Raw genomic sequence first — 21,205 nt, 5'->3', positions numbered from 1 at the left:
CTTATCTTTTCCACTCCCAAATCCCCCACAGGCTTGCTTTTGCAAAACAATAAGCTTGTAGAATGGATCTTCTTGCCCAATTCTTCCATAAAATCCATTTCCCCTTATCTAGATCTCTTAGCTACTTTAGTTGCTCAAGCCAGAAAAAGGGCAAAACAACTCAATGGTTTTGACCTTTGTTTAATTGTGCTCCCAGTAACTGCTAAAGAACTCTCAGTTACTTTGCAACAACATCTAGCTTGGCAAATTGCTCTAGCTGATTATGTTGGCCAACTGGATAACCATTATCCAAAAAATGATCTTTTCCAGTTCATTCGATGTACACAATGGATACTGCCTAAGTATACTTCTTGTGAGCCTTTAATCAATACTCCCATTGTTTTTACTTATGGGTCATCTAAAGGTCGAGCTGCCTATACTGGCCCTAAGTCCAAAGTTTTAGATCTTCCTCATTTCTCTGCCCAGCATGCTGAACTGGCTGCTGAAATAGCCGTCTTAACAGATTTTCCTGAGGCTATTATGTTGTTCATGTAGCTAGTAAAATTGAAACAGCATCCATTAAGCAACAGTTGCCTCCTTGTTTATTTAACCTTTTCCTTGAGCTACAATCAGCTATTAGTGCTCGTGTAGCCCCCTTCTTATATTACCCATATTTGTTCCCATACCAACCTCCCAGGCCCTTTAGCAGCTGGCAATGCCGCTGCGGATAAATTATTACTGCCTGTTATTTCAGAAGCTTCTCATTTTCACTTGCTTACTCATCTTAATGTGCAAGGACTCATGACTCGATTTTCCCTTACTAGAACACAAGCTAAAGATATTGTTTCTTCTTGTCCTAATTGTCAACTCCTTACTGCTCCACCTTTGCAGGATCCTGGTGTTAACTCTTGTGGTCTAGCCCCCAATGATTTATGGCAAATGGATGTTACTCATATCCCTTCCTTTGGCCGCTTAGCCACTGTTCATGTCAGCATTGACACGTACTCTGGCTTTCTTTGGGCCACAGCACAAACCGGTGAAACATTTCAGTATGTTCGTACTCACCTTTTTGCCTCTTTTGCCTCTATGGGCTTGCCCCATGCTTTAAAAACCGATAATGGCCCAGCCTATACATCTGCAAAATTTGCTACTTTTACTACAACTTGGGGCATTCGTCATACCACTGGTATTCCTTATAATCCCTGAGGACAAGCTATTGTTGAGCGTGCCCATCATACTTTAAAAACTATGTTAATAAAACAAAAAGGGGGAAATGATGGAACTCCCCATGAACGATTATCAAAAGCTTTATTTACTTTAAATTTTCTAAATTTTTATGAAAAACTGGGTGGCACTGCCGCAGAATGACATTTTCCAGTTGAAAAGACAACACTGAAACATTATTTCCAGAAAGCACCTCCTATATGGTGCAAGGACATGCTAACTAATGAATGGACAATGGGTACTTTATTAACATGGGGAAGAGGTTATGTTTGTGTTTCCCCAGGTGACGGATGAGCACCACTTTGGATACCGGCCCGACGACTGAAGCTGTACCATGAACCCAGCAAAGAAAAGAAAATTCCTGTGGGACGTCGAGCCACCAGTGATGCAGTTCCAGGGTCTGATGCTGAAGACGACAGTGATCGGGCAACACCCCGAACTAGGGAAGCCTGACATCCAACTTGGGGTCAGATAAAAGAGCTGTGTCAGGATGCAGAAAAACAAGTCCAGCAAGCCACGCTGCCAGTAACAGGTCCTAACCTGACTGCAGCAATGTTGGCTCTTATCGCTGTTGCTGTGAGTATATCTCCAGCATGTGCTCACTCTGGAAATTATACCTATTGGGCTTATATTCCTAACCCCCCATTGCTACAACCAGTAGAGTGGGATTATCCCTCACCTACTGTGTATTTTAGCAACGGTTCTTGTTTGCCTCCTCCAATAGACGAGTGACTTCCTCTGTTTCCTGAGGATGAAGGAAAACATTATTCAAACCACTGGCTTTTTCACACTTGCCCTTATATATGGGACAAGCTGATTGGTGCTTAAAGTTAACTTAGCAGGCATGGTTATCAATCATACCTAAACATGACAGTATTTCAAAATCCTCTTTATTTTTAATATCTGGATATAGTTTTGCTTACAATGAAAATATTACTATTATTGACCACGCCCCCCAATGGCCTATTTGCCTCATCCCACGGTATTGGTTGCCAGAAATGCAGAGGGTACATTGGAGTAATTGTAGAGCAACTAGTGGAGTGCTGGTGCAGAATGGTTCCTATGGAATTGTAACTGACTGGTCCCCTAAGGGGTATGCAGTTCAGAATTGCACCAATGCAAATTGCTCAGATCATAAAAAATTAAGATGGAGAGTGCATAGCTACAACCATTCCACACTTAATAATTCTCTCTATGCTCAGGCTAAATATCCTGTTATTTGGCACGGTGTTGGCTGGTCTCCACCTAGACCTACTCTAAATCATTCTTATGTTCAAGATACACTTTGGAGGCTTCCTATTAGTTTACATAATATTTCCCGATAGAATGGAAATTATACACACAAGACTAATTATACTTTAAATTTCACAAAAATAGATACTTATGGAATACAAGCCTGTGTCAGAGACCCCTATGTGTTCTGGGTAGGAAACTTAACTATTAACACTACTACTAAAGAAATTACTTGTCTGGCCAATTGGAGTTGCTTATTATATACTTGTTTAAATATCACCATAAATTCTAGCAACATCACTGTTGTAGTTCTTAGACAATGAAAGGGTCTATGGCTCCCTGTTTCACAGCATAGACCTTGGGAGTCATCATCTGATATGCATATGTTACTACAAATTTTAGAAAAGGTATATAAAAGAATAAAAAGATTTCTTGGATTATTAATAGCTTTTATTATAGGTATAATAGCCATCGCTGCAACTGCTGCTGTTGAAGGAACAGCTTTACATCAATCTATTTGGACCACTGAATTTGTCCATAAATGGCATAAGAATGCAAGTGAGGCTTGAGATGAGCAATTACAGATTGACAAGGAAATTAATGCTCACCTTGTAGACCTAGAAAATGCTGTTCTCCTTCTAGGAGAAGAAGTTGAAAATGTACGGTATCAATTTAAGTTAAAATGTGACTGGAATACATCCACGTTTTGTGTGACCCCTCATGAATATAATCACACATTTTTTAATTGGAGTAAAATTAAAAAACATTTACTTGGACACTATAAGAATCTTACATTGGATATTCTAAAACTGCAGGAAACAGTAAATGATATACAAAGTGCTAACTTAGATTCCCTTACTGAAACTGAAACTATGCAAGACATCGCTAAAGGCCTTGAATGATTAAATCCCCTTATATGGGTTATCTTAATAATTTTGCTTTGTCTTTGTTTAGTCCTCAGATGCAAGAGAAAAATCCTCTCAGACCTAAAGCAAAAAGAAGCTGCTTGGTCCATCCTGTCTGAATTGAAGAAACAAAAAGGGGGACATGTGGGAAACTGAGTCTTCCATGTTGCCTGAGCCGTATCTAGGGTGGTGGCTTGGAATGCTAAGCTGCAGGCCTGCATGGAACGCCGTGCAGGCCCACCCTGTAAAGATATGTGTCTTGTGACTATGATGACAACATTTACCATTGTCCTAAACCTAGATTGTTCCTTTTGATATGCAACAGGATGTAAACATAGGTATCTGGTGGGCTCTCCCATGCCTGAGGACATTTAGCATATACTCCCTTATCTTCTGAAACAAATAGCTGGAGCAAAGGTGCATTATTGTCCACTTAGCACGAGATGCAGTGGGGGTTGTGGATGCGACAGGTGACAAGGAGCTGAGCGGTGCGGGTGGTGGGGAAGGAAAGGCTCTGCAGATTCAGGGTATTTTGCAGGCAGAATTGCTAGTGCCCACGGGTGCCCCGAACCCCTCCCGCTTCCTCCTCTCCAAGCAGGTGGAACCTGACCACCTGAGGACTATGTCCCCCACTGTCCCTCTGCCTCCCCAGCCTGAATCTTGCTCCTCTCACCCCCAGCTGGAGCAGGAAGCCGTGTGTGTAGTTACCTGGAGGGAAGGTGAGGGAGACCCCAGACCAGAGAGGGTGCCCCACTCTGTCTGTTTTCCTGCTGCTGCTGCTTTGGTTTCTTTCTGTCACAGAAACACCTTCCAGAAAACTGCTTTCCTGAGTCCTTTGCAGATAACGAGTCAGCCCAGGTAAGGCCAAATTTGAGGCTGCCGGGCTTGGAGGTGCCCGGAAAGGGGTGAGCCCCTGGGGGTCTATCTAGTCCCCTCAAAGCAGGCTCAGGAGGACTTTCTCTGAGCCTGAATGACTGTATTTTCCATCCATGTACACCAGGCTGGGTCAGAACCTGCATCAGCTCCGAACAGGAGCAAGAAAGCAAAGTTCCCCAAACAAGCGGCTGGGAAATCCTACAAAACACTTCCGGGATCAGATTCTCAGACCCTCTTCCGGTAGGAAGTTTCTTGCTGATCTCTCATGCTAGGATGAAGCAGCTCTCCTTCTTCAAGACCCATCTTTGGTACTCATCAAAGCAGGAGAGAAACGTGCATTCTGGTGACCTGCACAGCGACTATGGCGTCCAGCGCTGAGCTGAGGGCTGGGAGGTGGGGGGAGGAGAGATCAAAGTCAGCTGCTTGGTCCTGCCTCCATCTGACATCCCTGCTACTCGGAATGCTTCTGGGCCATCTCAACCCCAAGGCTGAGTAGGTTGTCTTCAGAAATTGCCAATCAATTTCAATATTACCAAGAGCATGAGCAATTACAACAATGTGATGCACTCATCCCAAGCCTAACGAGAAGACAATTTTGGATTATCCACCATTTTCTAATATCTGGGCCATGCTGCCCTAACAGATAATTTTACTTTGATGGCATAATTATGGAAGTAATAATTATACTTGACAAAGGGCTTTTTGGTAAATTTTCATTGAGGTGTAATACATACTCAGAAAAGTGCACAAGCGACAAGTGTGCAGTTCAATGAATTTCCTCAAAGTGAATACACCTATTTTTCAGCACCCAGAATCATCCCCAAACCCACCTCCCCATAAGACAGTCTTCTGACATCTGATACCACAGAATAGTTTTGCAGATTGTGCATGTGCAGGGAGCCTGCTTTAAGGAGGCCGTGATGTCCCCACCTGCCCAGCCCAGTCCCAGATGTACAGGATGATGAAGGCACATTCACTGCCCTCAAGCCCATTGCATCAGCAGCCCCTGCTTGGAGGGCTCTTCCCCACCCTAAGTCCCCTCCACAGGGCAGAAACCCTTTGCTGCAGAGAGCTCCTTTTTTGCCACCCCTGACCTGGGCATGGGAGCAGGGGTAGGCAAGGAGGTGGAAGAGGGAGAGAGGGAGAAAAAGGCCAGCAGAGGTAAGCAAAAACCTCAGGGGGTTCTAGCCAGTTTCCTTTCATTTTCTCCTGGATGACGTTCCTCATCCAGCTCCTTGTCATATGGGGGTGCAGGGCAGGTTGCTGGGTGCTGTGTCAGGGCTGGTATGGGAGCAGAAGAGCTGGTGGGGATGCAGCGGGGAGAGTGATGGGGTGGGAGGGCAGGGAGAAGCACTGGCGCTAGGGGACCTTCAGCAGACCCTTCCTGAGCATTTCCTAGAGCAGGGACAAGTGCGTGGGCACGGGGTGGGGGGCGGCATTGGCTGGAAGGCTGACCCCGACCTCCCCCCAGCCGCCTGCATTCGGTGAGACCCCGCACCCACCCCAAATTATCACTAGATAATAATAATTGTCTTTATGGAAACCACTTAAGATGAATTCTAATGTGCTTTATTATGTGACTTTTTTAGATCTTCTGCTACAAGGAGGTGAAATAGGTTCTGAATATTAAGCAGTACGAGGTTAAAAAGGGCATCTCTGCCTGATGGGCACCTCCCCAGTTAATTAGGTCCTTAATGCTGGCAGGTGAAGGGGGTGGGTGGGAACAGGGTGTCTCTCTGCTCCTCCCTGATCCAAAATCTGAGTCCTCTCTTTTTTCATAAAAATTATCTGGGTGGGCCAGGGCACTCTCTGTCCATAAGCCAGCCTGCCTGATGGATGTGGGAGACACATGGAGGGGAACTCAGCTGTCAAGTTGCGGCCACCCCAGGCCAGCCAGACCCCAGCCTCCCACCAGCTGGTGTCGGACTCAGTACAGCAAGTCAGCCCAGATCAGTAGAACTGACCAGCTGACCTGTGGGCTTGCAGGAAATAGTAAACAGTTGTTTTCTTTTTAAATTTGGGGGCAGTTTGTGGGTATAAACAGAAATATTGATACAACAATAAACATGACCCAGTTCTTCTTTGGCTAGATTTTCTATTGCTAACATTTGTCTGTAATTGCTTTGTCACTCCTTTTATACTTCTTCCCTTGAACCATCTGAAAGTTTCAGACATCAAAACATGTCCACCTGTCTCCTAAGAACAAGGACATTCTTCCACAATTGAACCACAATCTCATTGTCACACCAAACACACTTAATATTGTTAAAATATCATCTAATATAGAATCCATATTCAAATAACACTAATCATCCAAAAATGTACTTTATAGCTGCCTTATTTTTGTTTTAAATGTGGGCTTCAAGATCATCCTAGAACACTTCCATGCCCTGTTCCTGTACACAGACGTCCGTCAGGCCGGCCCGGCATGAGAACAGAGGTCAGGAGGCATCGAGAGTACAGGCCTGAGTCTCCTGCAGCCTGGGTTCAAATCCCTGCTTTGCCACTTCCCAACTGCGTGGCCTTGGAAAGGTCTCTTCACCTTCCTGAGCCTTGGGTGCAGTATCTGCAAAATAAGCATATTGCCAGCATCCACCTTACAGGTGATTGCAAGCTTCAAATGAATTAGCACAGACAAAGTGCTTGGAACAGACTGGGCTTATATTGTAAGTCACTGTGCGTACTTTCATGATTTTTGTCACAGAGACAATCATTACTCTTTGTGTCTGCTGATCAAAGCATTTCTTGTCATATACATTTCCATGAGCTTAACATGCAGTGAGCAGGTGGGTCCACTGTGGTTCCTGTTGTGGGCGATTAAGGTAGCATGCATGAAGTCCACTTTTCAGCAATACCGGAAACATGGCTACCAGGACTGATGCAACAACAGCTTGGGTTGCCCTCCGCCTTCTTTACGGAAGTGGTTCGCGCCAAAAGCACTAACCATACATCTGCCTTCCACCCTAGCAACAGCAGCCGCCAATCTTAGATCGCCACCTGTCCTTACTAGCCACCCCCGCCCTTCCCTAGAGTATATATGCTCAACCTCCTCAATAAAATTTTGCAGCTTGATCAGAACACCTGTCTTGCTGTCATTCTTCGTGTCTCTTGTCCCATACCATTCTTCCTTCACAGGACTTGGAGCTTCCGTTGATCGTCCCGCGGGCCGGGACAGGTTCCAATGAATACGATTGAAAAAAGAAAGGGAGGGAGAGGGAGGCAAGGAGGAAAATTGGGAAATCTGCCAGGGTTTAGATTCTTTCCTGTTCTGATACTCCCTGTCTAGATTGAGGGAGGCTGCATGGTTTGGGGGACAAGTACTGGAGTTGGGTCAGGAAATCTGGACTCTAGTCCTGGTATATACTCAGAGGAACTGAAAGTTAAGACACAAATGGACATTTGTAAACCGATGTTTATTGTGGCATTATTCACGATTGCCAAGAGATGGAAACAGCCCAAATGTCCATCAAGGAATGAGTGGAAAAACAAACTGTGGTATATACACATGGTCTCCCTGCATATTGACAGACTTTCCTGTGAGGTCTGTAGCCACTGTGCTTTTCCTAATCTTCCCAGAAGGTGGCTCCTGTCAGCCTGTCACTCCCCACTGGTGTAAGTAGGTGTGGCCCCTTTAGTTTCTGTTTGGCTGTTTTCCCCCAGGCTCTGGGGTCTGGTTTTGAAGGGTAGACTGGTAGTAGAACTGGGCCCCACCTCCTTTCTCTTAGGGAAGATACACCCCCTAGGGGGTTTTCATCTGCATTTCAATAGCTCCTTTGTCTCTCTGACTCTGTTATCTCCACCCCTGTCTGGGACAGAGTGCTGTGAACTGAAAATGGCTGAGGGTCTCTCCACTGAGCCCCTCAGTTTGAGGGGGAGAAAAGGGAAAAAAAAGCCCCCTAAATTCTCTCATCAGCCAGAGGTAACACCCAGTCTTCTGGGCTGCCCTTCCCAGGACAGATGAGTCCTCTGGTTCTTTAAGGTCAGTCATCACTAAAAGCATCTGTCTGCTCATTAGGAGTTTGTAGCTTGAATTCAGCAGTCCACATTTGTTAATTAAAACCCCAGTTGGAGTTGGCCTGTGCTACATTCGCTTGCTCAGAGAGTGCTGCTTTCTATCACAGCGAGGCTTTCCAGCTCATCCTGCCATGGGGGGAGAAGGCTCCTGGCATGGTTCCACAGCTTTTACTGACAGATTTTATGCTGAGATCTCACGCATTCCTCCCAACTGAGGTTAGTGTTTGATGTGTGGACAGTCACAGTTGTCCCCCAGCAGTTATTCCAAATTATTTGCTAGTTGTTCCTGGTTATTCATTAGTTGCTCCAGGGGACTAACTAAATTCCACTCCTCTCTAGGCCACCATCTTGCCACCTCTCCCAGCCAACTGATTTTTGACAACAGTGCCAAGTCCACTCAATGGAGAAAGACTAGTCTCTTCAAAAAATGGTGCTGGGAAAACTGGATATCTGCATGCAAAAGAACGAAGGTGGATCCCTACCTCATAACATATACAAAAATTAACTCAAAAGTGGATCAAAGACCTAAATATAAGAAACCAAACTATAAAACCCCTAAGAGAAACATAGGGAAGCATATTTAGTACCTTGTGTTAGGCAATGGTTTCTTATGCATAAAAAGAACAAATAACAAAAGAAAAAAAACAGATAAAAGAGATTTTTATCAAAATTTAAAAATTTTTTGTATTAAAGGAATTCATCATGAAAGGAAAAAGACAACCTATAGAATGGGAGAAAATCTTTGGAAAGCACATATCTGGTCAGGGATTAATATCCAGAGTATATGAATAAATCCTACAATTCTACAAGAAAAAGACACACAACCTTATTTAAAAATGGCAAAAGACTTGAATAGACATTTCTCCAAAGAAGAAATACAAATAATCTCAGCAAATGAAAAGATGTTTAGCATCATTAGTCATTAGGGAAATGCAAACAAAAATCACGAGATACTTATTTCACCCACACTAGAATGGCTAATATTAAAAAAGGAGAGAGAGAAAAGAAAAACGACAATGACAATTTTTAGAGAGGAAGTGGAGAAATAGGAACACTCATTCTTTTTTGGTAGGAATGTAAAATGGTGCAGTACTGTGGAAAAGTTTGGCGGTTCCTCAGAAAGTTAAGTATAGAATTAACCCAAAGAATTGAAAGCAGGGACTCAAACAGCTATTTAGACACTGATGCTCATAGTGACATTATTCATAATTGTCAGAAGATGGAAGGAACCCAAGCTTCTATCAACAGATTAATGGACAAAATATGGTAAATACATACAATGGAATATTATTGAACCATAAAAGGAAGTAAAGTTCTGAAACAAGTGACAACATGGAAGAACCATGAAGACCTCATACTGAGTGAAATAAGCCAGACACAAAAGAACAAATGTTATATGAGCTCCAATGATATGCAATAACTAGAGTATGCAGATTAATAGAGACAATGAAGATTACATGGTACCAGGGGCCGGGATGGGGGTAGGGAATGTGGACTTAATGCTTCATGAGTACAGAGTTTCTGTTTGGGGTGACAGAAATGTCTTGGTCATGGATGGTGGTGATGGTAGCATAATATTGTGAATGTAATTAACACCAATGAATTATATATTTGAATGTGCTTAAAAGGGGACATTTTAGATTGAACATATGTTATTAGAATTAAACATTAAAAATATCCATAGAATTGTTCAACACAGTCAGTGAACCCTAATGTAAACTATGGGCTATAGTTAATAGCACAATTATAATATTGTTTCATCAATTGTAACAAAGGTACCACACTAATACAAACTGTTATAAGGAAAACTGTGCATGTTAGGGGGATATACAGGAACATGGTAATTGTGCATGAGTTTTCTGTCTACCTACCACTTCTCTAATACAAAAAAAAAATAGAGAAGGAAAATGAACATGATAAAGGTAATCAGAGCCAGACTGTGAGTGACTAGTAAAAAACCAGAAAATGAAAATAACTTTTCTGCTTTTCTAAGTAAATGAGGCACTTACCAGTTCTCCAGAGTGCTTCATGGCATATTCTGACACCCCAGCAGATGACTCTGGCTGCTGTAGCTTATTATTAATGCTGAAAAAATGAAAGAAAGAGGTGGTTACACTCAACGTATTGGTGGGTGGGAGGAAGGGGATCATTTGTGGGCAGATGGGTCGTAGGATGCTGGGACAATGTCTGGCAGGTGCAGAGCAAGCATCAATTATTTAATGCCATATGGAAAGTTTAGCTTGAATGATTTTATCTGAGAAAAGTTTTTGATTTCTAATTATCTAGTTCCTTGAACCCAAATAGATTTTGGAAGCATAAAAGCCAGAAAAAAGAATGCCAGCAGGGAATCCTTTCTCAATACATTAGCCCTAACAGGGACTATTGGGATGGCCCTGGTCAGAGTCATTAATTGTTCTGATGAGGACAATGAAGTGGTTCTTTGCCTGAACCAGAAGCTAACTAAGAATCAGACATAAAATTCCAGGAGTTCTAATCTTGCCTTGTCTTGTTCTAATCTTGTCTTCTAAGTTTCTAAGCTGGAACATATTCTATTTTCAAAAACAAATTATATTTTTCCTAAATTTTTCAGAGATAATCATCCACAGTGTACAATCAATTGTTCACAGTATCATCATATGGTTATGTATTTATCACCACAGTCAGCACTTGAACAAAATAGACTTTCAGTGGCTCAGAGATTTCAAATGGAGTCGAGAAGTCACTCTGGAGGGCACTCTTATGCACTATATAGATATCCCTTTTTATGTTTTAGTGTATTGGAATAGCTAGAAGGAAATACCTGAAACTATCAAACTGCAACCCAGTAGTCGTGATTCTTGAAGACAATTGTGTAACTATGTAGCTTACATGGGATGACAGTGTGATTGTGAAAACCACACTCCCTTTATCCAGTGTATGAATTGATGCGTAAAACAATGGGGACAAAAACTAAATGAAATATAGCTTGGGAGGAGGGATGATTTGGGTGTTCTTTTTTACTGTTCTTTTTTATTCTTATTCTGATTCTTTTTGGTGTAAGGAAATGTTCAAAAATTGATTGGGGTGATGAACGCACAAAAATGGTGGTACTGTGAACCACAGAATATTGTATTGTATGTGAATATATCTCAATAAATCTGAATTGAAAAAAATTATAAACATTAATAAAGTTTGCCTTATTCTGGGGATAAAACAACACAAAACTAAAAACATAAAAACACCTCTTCCCATGCCACTCTCCCATTCATTACGCATAAAAAGGAGTTTTAAACAAACTGACCAAAGTCAGGAAGTAGTGAGTAGAAACCTGACAGGAGAAATACACATTGATAAATCTCCTCTAAATACAGGCCAGCACAGATTTACAGATTGAAAAAGAAAACCATCAAATAACCCAACTCCTTATAGACAAAGTCCAAACCTCCCAATGTATAAATGACTTATCCACATAATACTTCCTACTTAACTGGGGACAGCTGAGGATCCAGACACAGCTCAGTGGGGAGGGGAGAGACTGGACTTGTTGAAGGGGAATATCCACCAGGACCCTTTGCACCCGCCCTGGGGATGTACCCTGAGGTTCACAATAAGCTTTTGCCCAGCTGAAAGGACAATCACTGAAAAATTACAGCTTTGACTAAATGGACTGAAAAATACCTATGAGATTTTAAAAATTTAATTTCTTGGTCTCTGATTTAAGGGCCTGAGGGTAAGAAGGAGAGTTCACACACTCATTCTCTTTGGTTCGGAGAGTCAAAAAGGTTTTAAACTAACCAGCTGTTATCACCCTGTTTATTCCATCTTCCTCCCGTTTTAACATGTTAATTTCCTACAGAAGTTCTCCTTAGTCTGCACTTCTCTCTTGCCTTCTGTGGGTCTTGCCTACAAGGTTGCTGGAGAAAGCTAACTGTGGATGTTGTAGAGGTTCTGGGGAGTTAAAGGGATCAAAAGGCCTGAGCAACAGGGTCTGGCACCTTATTTGGTATCTGAATTTTTTCTTCCTTCATGACTTCTGGCACATGACCATGGGAGGCAATGTATTATACTGACAACAACAATGAAAAGATACCAAAATTTATTGAGCATTCACTATATGTGCCAGGCACTGTGTTAACTGTTTATCTGCACTATCTCAGCCCTCTAAGGTAAGCACTATTATTAATAATAATCACATTTTACAGATGAAGAAAATGTGCCCAAGTAGGTCATAGGCTCTAGAATGTCAACCTTTCCCTTAAAAAACGTAGCATTTAAAATGATCTTAAAATAGAGGATATGTTATAAGTTTGTGATGGGTAAGAATGTGCTCTTAGGTTTCTATCTTCAGCATCAGTAAGTGCCTAGTAAATACTTGTAGAATGAATGAATGAGTGAATGAATGAAAGCAATGAGTAGGATGTTGTCAATCAGCTAACCCTATGTTATTTGCTGTGAGGGAGAAGAGAGCCCTATGGTGCCTTCATTTCAACCTCCTTACTGACACTGTAATATACTCCCCTCTGACCCCTTCCCTTTCTTATTTCTTTTCAAAAGCTACTAATGTACCTTAGGGCTTTCCAAAATCAGTCAGCCATGCTGCCATAGCAGGCTTCCCTGAAGTTGCTTGTCGGAGGCTGCTGGGCTTACAGACAATGTTCGTATTGCAAGGCTGTGAGATAAGTCTCTATGAAAACTCAGGAGTTCCTGGCGTCAAAGCCCCCAGTTCTCCTGCCTAATTGGGTGACACAAGGCTATCCTTTTAAATATTCCCGTTTGAAATTCAGATGTGGTTTTATGAGACTGAATGGAGGAGAGATTGTATGATTGGCTCATGGTAAGAAATCACCTTTGCTCAAGAGTCCCCTTAATGAGGAACTCTCATTTGATGGGGCACCTGGGAGTTTCACAAAGCCCAGTCTAGAAATGCTTCCTTGTGTGCTCCTTGTGTCTTACCCTATTAATGCTGGAGGCTTCTAAAGGACAAACTGTTTGAAGCCCAGCCCAACAGCAGGGGAGTGTTTGACAACACAAACCAGACCCTGTGAACTCTGGTTCAGCTGAGAGGTCTGCAAGAAAACAAGTTTAGAGGGACACAGGCTCAGGCAGCACCATGGTCACGTAGGCAGTGTGCAGAGATGACTGGCCAGCTGAATTTCCCATCTCCTCTGGAGGTACACTGAGGCTCAAAGGAAAGGAGAACTGCGTCAAAAGGATTTCTAAGTTAGTGATTCCCAGTGTTGCCTTAACATGGGTGTGAGGGGTATATCTGCACCCTGTTCTGTTATCCAGTGAGAACATCCAGTTGTGATCTTATATGGTTGCAAATCTGTAGAAAACAAACACAAACTGCCCATCTGCATCATAAAACCCAGAGCCACAAACGGATACTGAACAGAAATGGAGAGAACACAGTGACTAAGTAGGGTATCAGAGGAAGAGGCAATTATACAGACATACTCATTCTCACTCATTCACCATCTTCCCTTTCCTCATTCCATGATTTAATTTTCATTGAAGGAGGCCCTGTGGAAGAGCTTGAATATGGGAAAAATTGACATTTGGGGAAAAACGCTTTCAAGACTTGATTGGAATTAACAAAAAAGATAAGAAATTCCCTCAATGCCTTTGTATGGGTTACACCAAGCATCTTTTCTCCCAGTATCCAAAAACCTCTTTGCAGAGGTAGGCATACCCAAGCAGGGGCAGCAGGGAAGCTGAGGAAGTGGTTCGGATGGGAAGGAGTTTCTCATGGCCTTGGCAGTTCTCTGTCAACAGTGATCCAGGGAAGCTAATGCTGGGAGCAGAGCGTGTTTACTCCCCCAGGACCTTTCCCTTTCCAGAAAGCTTTCCCTCAGGGCTTTCCATGGGCAGGTCTTGAGCAGTTTCCCAGAGGAAGATGAGACTGACAGAAAGGGTTGGTCATTACCTGCTCAAGGTCTCTCAAGCCAATAACAGGGACTTGACGTTCACATGCCATTCCTACCACCTGAGAAGAGAAACCGGAAGAACACTGCTATTTGCTAAAGGCATTTCTATGTCACTGTTCCACAGGCTTCCAGGTTGATAGCAAATCCAAAGTAACTTGGCTTAGTACTTCCTTCTTGCAGGGCCCACTGGTTTGTCAACCCCACCTCTCAGCCTTGGTGCCTCAGTGACCCACAAGCTATTAGAGCAAAGTGGTAAAAGAAGATTCAACACAAACCCCAACCCTGTGGCAAGTCCTCGGTCAAATGCGGAGCATCTGCAGTCAATTCTGAGGGATGCTCAGGTTTTCTTGGTGTGTCCATTAGGAATTTATGAAAACGTCACCTATTTGCTTCCCAAATGGCTCTGGACCTTCCCTCTCGTGTCTATTCCTAGCCCAGACCATGGTCGTGTTTCATTTGGTTCCCTGTCAAGTAAGAATTCTCTGAATTCCCTTGGCGCTGGGCTGGTGACACATGCCACACAGCTGATGGGGGTCTGCGGCAGGTCTGACTGAGGAGCTTCTGACCAAGATGAGGCCAAACTGGACACTGTGTTTGGTCCTAACCACTAGAGTAAACAGTTTTTCTTGTTTCTACAGAGTGATAATTGCTTTAGATCAGACCATGTCGCTTCTCCCAGCACTGAGAAAACACCGTATCAACACATGATTAAAAGCAAAACAGCTCATCTCCCTTATGGTGTCTGGGGAATTTGGGGTTGGTTGGGCTCTAGTGTTTTTATCAGGCAGCTACCCTGCACTGTGGAAGCAGCAGCAGGGTCTGGGGAACTCAAGGATGTAAGAGTTTCTTTATGAATAGGGTAATGTTAAAAAAAGCTAAAGGACAGCAGTAAAGCAGTGAAGGTGGAGGAAGTTAGTGAGGGGCAATTTAAATGCAGACAGTAGGAAGGGGAAGGGAGACTGGAAGACCTTAAGAGTTCTGTAGCTTAAAGCAAGGGCCAAGTGAAAAGAGCACTTCTAGTCTGGCAGTGTCAAACCTCTTCATTCTTTCTTCAAGAATTTAGGAAAAATAACTACTCCATTTCCACATATTAAGAGAAGGTTGGCCCCATTAGAAAGCATCAAAACTGGGACATCAGTGTCCTTGGAATTCTCAGGGAGCTAAGGCACCAATATAAAAAAGATCTGGAGCAACAGCATTGGCCACCTCAGACAATCAAACCAGATTCCTTATGCACTGTTTCATCCCAGAATGGCCTGAGAGTAAATAATTCTTACTTCCTCTTCAGCCCTTCCTTTGGGTGACCACAGTTTAAATGGTAAGTCTGTCATAATATCTAGATGATACGTTAAATCTCTATATGAGAAAGTATGGGCTAACAACTGCCTATATTAGGTAGAAGGAGGGCAAAATTCTATCTTTTCAAGATTGGTGGGGGAGCTAGAATTTTTTTTTAAATGAAAAGAAAAACTATGCCAAACTTCTTGGTAAAGAAAACCTTATACAAGAGGACCAAGACACACTTTTACTGAATTGCTAAGATTCATAGCCAGTGAGATGTCCAAAATAAGTTTGGAGAGGGCAGTGGTGTCACCCCTGACATATTCTATCTTTACTGGGACAGGCTGTGTCAGAAGTGGCCAAGGGCAAGAGTCCAGAACCTTTGTATTTTATCAACTCTAAAACACACAGTTTTTCATAAGTTACCATCTCTGAAATTGGGATACAGTTTGCAAGTCAAGGTTTCAGAGCAATATGATACTGTTTATTTGCCAGCAGGTCTTCTTTCCTCATAGTCGTATATAATAATCAGAAAACAAACTTTTCTAACTCACCATAAGGGTAGTCCCAAGGTATTCCTGAGGATGAACTCAATGCTGTGGGACAGTGTGGTTTACCAATGAAACACAGCAAGCTTCTCCCTCTAGAATGGCCTTGGGCTGTAATGAAAGACCCTTGGAGTTTTATCCAGCTTTATAAAAACCACGGAACTCTTCCCTTTGTACAGTTCCTCATTGTTAGCCAGCTTTCTACAATGAAAAACAACCTTCCTTGGGGCTTGTATCCTGCTTTACAAAGGCAAGCTGCTATACAAAGAACCTACAGGACATCCTTAGAGCAGGAAGAAGTAAATATATACTTTACTGATCACTGTGAGAGACTTGACTTCTGGGGTATGACTGAAAACAAAAGGGCATGAAAGGAAAGATGAGACTACAAACTCTAACCACACTTCTGTGCCTGTGCGTGCACTACACAAGGGGTTTCCTTTGTCCTTCTGTATTTTGCTGCTTGGAGATTTCTTAGAGAGAAGAGGCAACTTGGGGCGTGGACTCGTGGTCTCGTCCTGTAACTCCCAACAGGGTCTTGTCTCTGGCTAAGAGTGACACGCTGAAAATGCAATGTAATGGGCATTTGATTTCCCTTTGGGGACAGACAAGATTTTTCAGGTTCCTGGATAAACTATGGGGAATATGGCTACCCAAAGATAGGCTGTTTTTAGGGGGACATGTTCTTTTCTTTGTTCTGTCTGCAACAGTGGCTGCCTGTGGCCCCTCAGGCTGTGATAAAGGTTAACTGACAGGCTGATGCAGGTAGAAGTAATCAGACAGGCCATTTACAAGCCTGGGTGTAAAGAGGAGTGGAAAAAACCCCACCCTCAAATGCTCCATTGTCCTCCTGCTGATCTTCATCATTCGTGAAGAAAGAGGTAAGACACAAACAGGTGGTTTCCAGGGATATGAAGTAAAGTGATTATACAATGAGGATGCTATCTTGGTTGACTGATAAAAACAAGAGGGTTGAATCAAATGATCTCTGCTCTTCGAGTCCTCACTTTCTTTTGTTCTATGATTAAGACCTAAGGAAGAAAAATGGATTTAAATCAAAGCAGAAGAGAATGTGATGCGCAATGAAGAACTTTCCAAGGTAAAATACTGAAAATGACCATGGAGAGAGACTGCTGGTGTCTGTAACAGATGATGTTTATTTAGTGGGCAGGAATTCATTCATTCATTCATTCAAGTTCCAACTAAGTATCTGTTTTGTCTTGGGTCTTGTGCTAAGTGCTGGATGCTAGAGTTATCTGGTAAATAAGACAGACCAGGTCTCTGCTTTCACAGAGCTTACATGTAAGGAATTGTAGATAGACAAAACAAACAACTTAAATAAGTACTGTGGAGGTAAATATCATGAATATCTATTGAGAATGCTTGGACTAAGAATAACATAAGGGACTTAGATGAGGGTGACAATGAGATGGCATGGCAATTGCATACCATAACAAATAATATTTTAATATTTGCTAGACATTGACTATGTGTCAGAATATTTCATATGTTTTATGTACATCATGTATTTTTAAAACGAACTTCCTACTTGAAGTATAACACATAGAGCCAAATATACAACTATGTGTACAGCTTGATGAATTATCAAAAAATGAAAACAGTCGTGTAACTACCCCCCAGACCAAGAACCATAATACAACACAGACACCAACACCCCAGAAGTACCTGAGCCTCTTCCCAATCCCTGCTCCCTTCCTCACCCCCAGAGGTGACCGTTGTTCTGAGTTCTAACACAACTGGTTAGTTTCCCAGTTTTAAACCCCAACATTAGGCTTGGGAGATGCATCAATGTTGCTGCAAGTCACAGCAGTTTTTTTCTTTCTATTGCTGAATAGTGTCTTTCTGTGTGAATATTCCACTGTTTATCTATTTCACACTCGATGGACATTTGGGTTAATGTTGGTTTTTGGCTATTGTGAATGGTGCTGTGAATATTCTTGTACATACCTTTGGTGCACATGTACTCGCATTTTTGTTGGGAATACACCTAGAAGTGGAATTGCTGGATTATGGGGTATGTTTAGCTTTAGAGGATACAGCCAAATTGTTTTCCAAAGTGGTTTTCCACCAGCAGCATATAAAAGTCCTGATTGGTCAACATCTTTGTCAACACTGGTATTTTCAGTGTTTAAAATTTCAGTCATTCTGGTTGGTGTGTAGTGGTATCTTTTGTTTTTAATTTGAATTTCTCTACGACACTGAGCAGACTCTCATGTTTCTTGGCCTTTGGGATATCCGCTTTTGAGAAATAAGTGCCTGTTCAGATCTTTTGTCAATTTTTAATTCAGCTACCTTTCTTTATCTTATTGTTAGACAAAAGTTCTTTACCCTGGATATAATACATATAAGAGTATGTATAGGAAATATCTTCTTGCCTCTTTACTCTCTTAATGGTATTTTCTGATGAACAGAAATGACTATTTTTACTTCATTTAATGATGCTAGGGTTGGTGTTTTTAATATCTTGTTTAAGAAATCTTTGCTTATCCCAAAATACTGAAGATAATCTCCTCTGCTATCTTCTAGAAGCTGTATTGTTTTATTTTCACATTTAGAAGTTAAATTTTCCTGGATTTTATTTTTGAGTGTGGTGTGAGAAATGGGTCAAGGATCTTGTTTTCCTTTATGGGTATCAAGTTGACCCAGCAGCACTTACTGAAAAGACTGTCCTTTCCTCACTGTCCTGCAGTGTTACTCTGTCGTAAATCAAGTGTGCGTATATGTGTGGGTCTATTTCTGGATAGTCTATTCTATTCTATTTGTTTATCCTTGTGTGAATGCTACACTGCCTTAATTAATTACTGTACTTTATGATAAATCTTGATATCTATTAGTGTACTTCCTCTAAATTTGTTTTTATTAAAAAATGCCTTTGCTTTATTTAACTTACTCCTCACAACAATCCAGTGATATGAGGTAGTTACACATTTTATCTCCAGATAAACAGAAACTCAGAGAAGTTAAGTAATTTGCCCACAGTTATACAGCTAGCAGGTAGTGAGGAGGGATTATAATCCAGATTTGTCTGATTCTAGCCCTATACTGCCTCCTTAATCCTAAAGCCAGCTGTCCCCAGGGAATTTCATACAAATGTATTAAGAAATTCAAACGTTCTAACTCACCCTTTTTGCAGTTAAGATCTTGTTTGGCAGCTGCAAAAATTCACTTTCCTGGTAAGATGCAGGAAAACAAAGCCACCAAGAGATAAAAGCGTCTCTGTGTTCCTTCCACAGCCCCTCCGTCAGCAGAATGACAAGGCCCCTCCTCACCTCCCCAGCTCCAATGCCCGCGGCCACACCTCTCCCTTCTTTCCTTGGGAGCCATTCTCAACTGCTCACGTTCTTCTACAAGCCAAGACCTTTCACGTATCTGCACCTCTGCTCTGAGTGCCCTGTCCCACTCTGGCTTCTCCTTTGCCTTTAAAGCTTCAGGAGGCCTTTGAGGACCTCATCTGGGGTGGGCACTCCTCCTGCTCTCAGCCCCCGTCTGTTCTGGGCATCGGGCGCTCCTACTGGACCACGAGGCACTTCAGGCTGGGCTGGCATTGTCGCCGTGTTTTGCACCTGGCCTGGTGGCTAACAGAACACGTTTGCTACGAAGTCCTGGGGAAATCAGAGAGACTTACTTAGCCATGTGCTATAATTAATTCAGAGTCTCTGAGAGGAAGTCTAAGAGAAATGATTTCTGAGAGGTCCAGGGCACACACTTTGGTAGAAGCAGCAAATCAGAAGGCTTAGGGAAGAGAGGGGAAACTTCTGTGACAGACTTGGGCTTTCAGATGAGATGGAAATGAGATCAAGTGAAACAAGGGTCAGCTACTGAAAGGCTATATACTAAGGCAAGCTGTGACTCATTAAAAGACTTGAGAAGAAGTAAAACATTCATATGAAGTACACAATAAAACAAACAACAAAGCAGGTTTTTCTGAGATTTATTCATTCAAAAACTCTGTGAGTCTGGTGCTAAGGGAGCTGCTTCTCCTTCTCACCAATTCTGAAAATGATGGTTTAAGGGGAGACCAGAGCAGGAAGACACTAGCAACAGAGGAGAAGTCTCTCAATTGGGGACTTTTAAAGAAAATGAGACACCACTTCTACTTGGGTTGAAAGGGAGAAACCACCTCTAGGCTTCTCTAGATGTACAGTGGTCATGGTTTAGGCTCAGTCTTACTGATGGCCAGATAACTTTGGAGATCCTCATGGAGTATAGCAGATCCTGTCAGATGCTGACAACTTGGGGCAAGGTTCTCAATAATGAAATGGAGCTAAAACTGGAGTGCCCAGATGGGTGAGATATTTGCAAAAAAGAGCAGGGACTGGCAGACAGTGCCAACTCTAAATGGAATCTTTTGAGCGGAATGACAAGTTGCTGTACAGAGTCTGCAAATCCCTCACTCCTCAGTAGGTAAAGGAGATTAGGGATGTGACTAGGGATGCGCTTTGATTCAGAGGGAAAAAAACTGTTTAGTGACTCTAGCTGCCTAAACAGAAATTACTTTCTGAGAAGCTAGAAGCCCTGACTGGAAAAGGGCTCTGGGGTGGATTATGGCATGGAGGATAGTTGTCAAGCATCAGGCTCGTGTGTGAAAAACCCACACTGAAATTCCACATTATAAGTAAACGCTGCTTCACTGGCTCCATAACATGGGATACAGCAATAGTATGTTCCAAGGAAAAAGTACTGTTTTAAGAACAAAAAGTGTATATTCTTAGTGAAAAGCTTATTCCAAAGGTATTTGCTAAAATTTCAGGTTTTTACATTTGTTTTTAGAGCAAGAGTATTCTTCATATATTGTATGTGAAAAATTAAAATATCCCTATTTTGAAACAAAATCATAAATATAGAGAGAGAGGGAGAGGGAGAGACAGAAAGTCAGAGAGAGACAGAGGCAGAGAGGGAGGAAATACAATTTCAAATTGCAAATCATATTGCATGGGGGGAGGGAAATTAGATTCTGGACATGTATTTATTAGTTAATGGGGATTCTTTTCTCTATAGTTTAATATATTTTCAAGTTTTGAACCATGGGCATATATTATTTATATAAACAGAAAAAAAAAAGCTAATATGCTCCCTTGTCTGAAAGAAGAGACTGTTCTCTGTTCTGCCTACAGACTGAGGGAAGTGTGGGGATCCATCCCAAGACCACACCTGGCACTTCCGAGTTTTCATCTCTGCCAAAATCTTCTGACAACCCCTTGGAACATACCAGGTGTCC

The 21,205-nt window shown here is 42.3% G+C and overlaps 1 long non-coding RNA gene across 1 annotated transcript in view; it reads right to left on the bottom strand.

The window, feature by feature from the left end:
* Positions 1 to 21,205, bottom strand: part of LOC119527962 — an 80,331-nt gene that overhangs the window by 17,229 nt on the left and 41,897 nt on the right. The window contains exon 2 of the long non-coding RNA XR_005215513.1: positions 10,241 to 10,316. This is a non-coding gene — a long non-coding RNA (uncharacterized LOC119527962). The remainder of the gene's footprint in view (positions 1 to 10,240; positions 10,317 to 21,205) is intronic.

The sequence above is a fragment of the Choloepus didactylus genome, chromosome 2, assembly GCF_015220235.1.
Source record: "Choloepus didactylus isolate mChoDid1 chromosome 2, mChoDid1.pri, whole genome shotgun sequence".
NCBI lineage: Eukaryota > Metazoa > Chordata > Mammalia > Pilosa > Megalonychidae > Choloepus > Choloepus didactylus.
The sequence above is the reverse complement of the archived record's forward strand: the minus strand, read 5'-3'. Positions and strand labels throughout refer to the sequence as shown.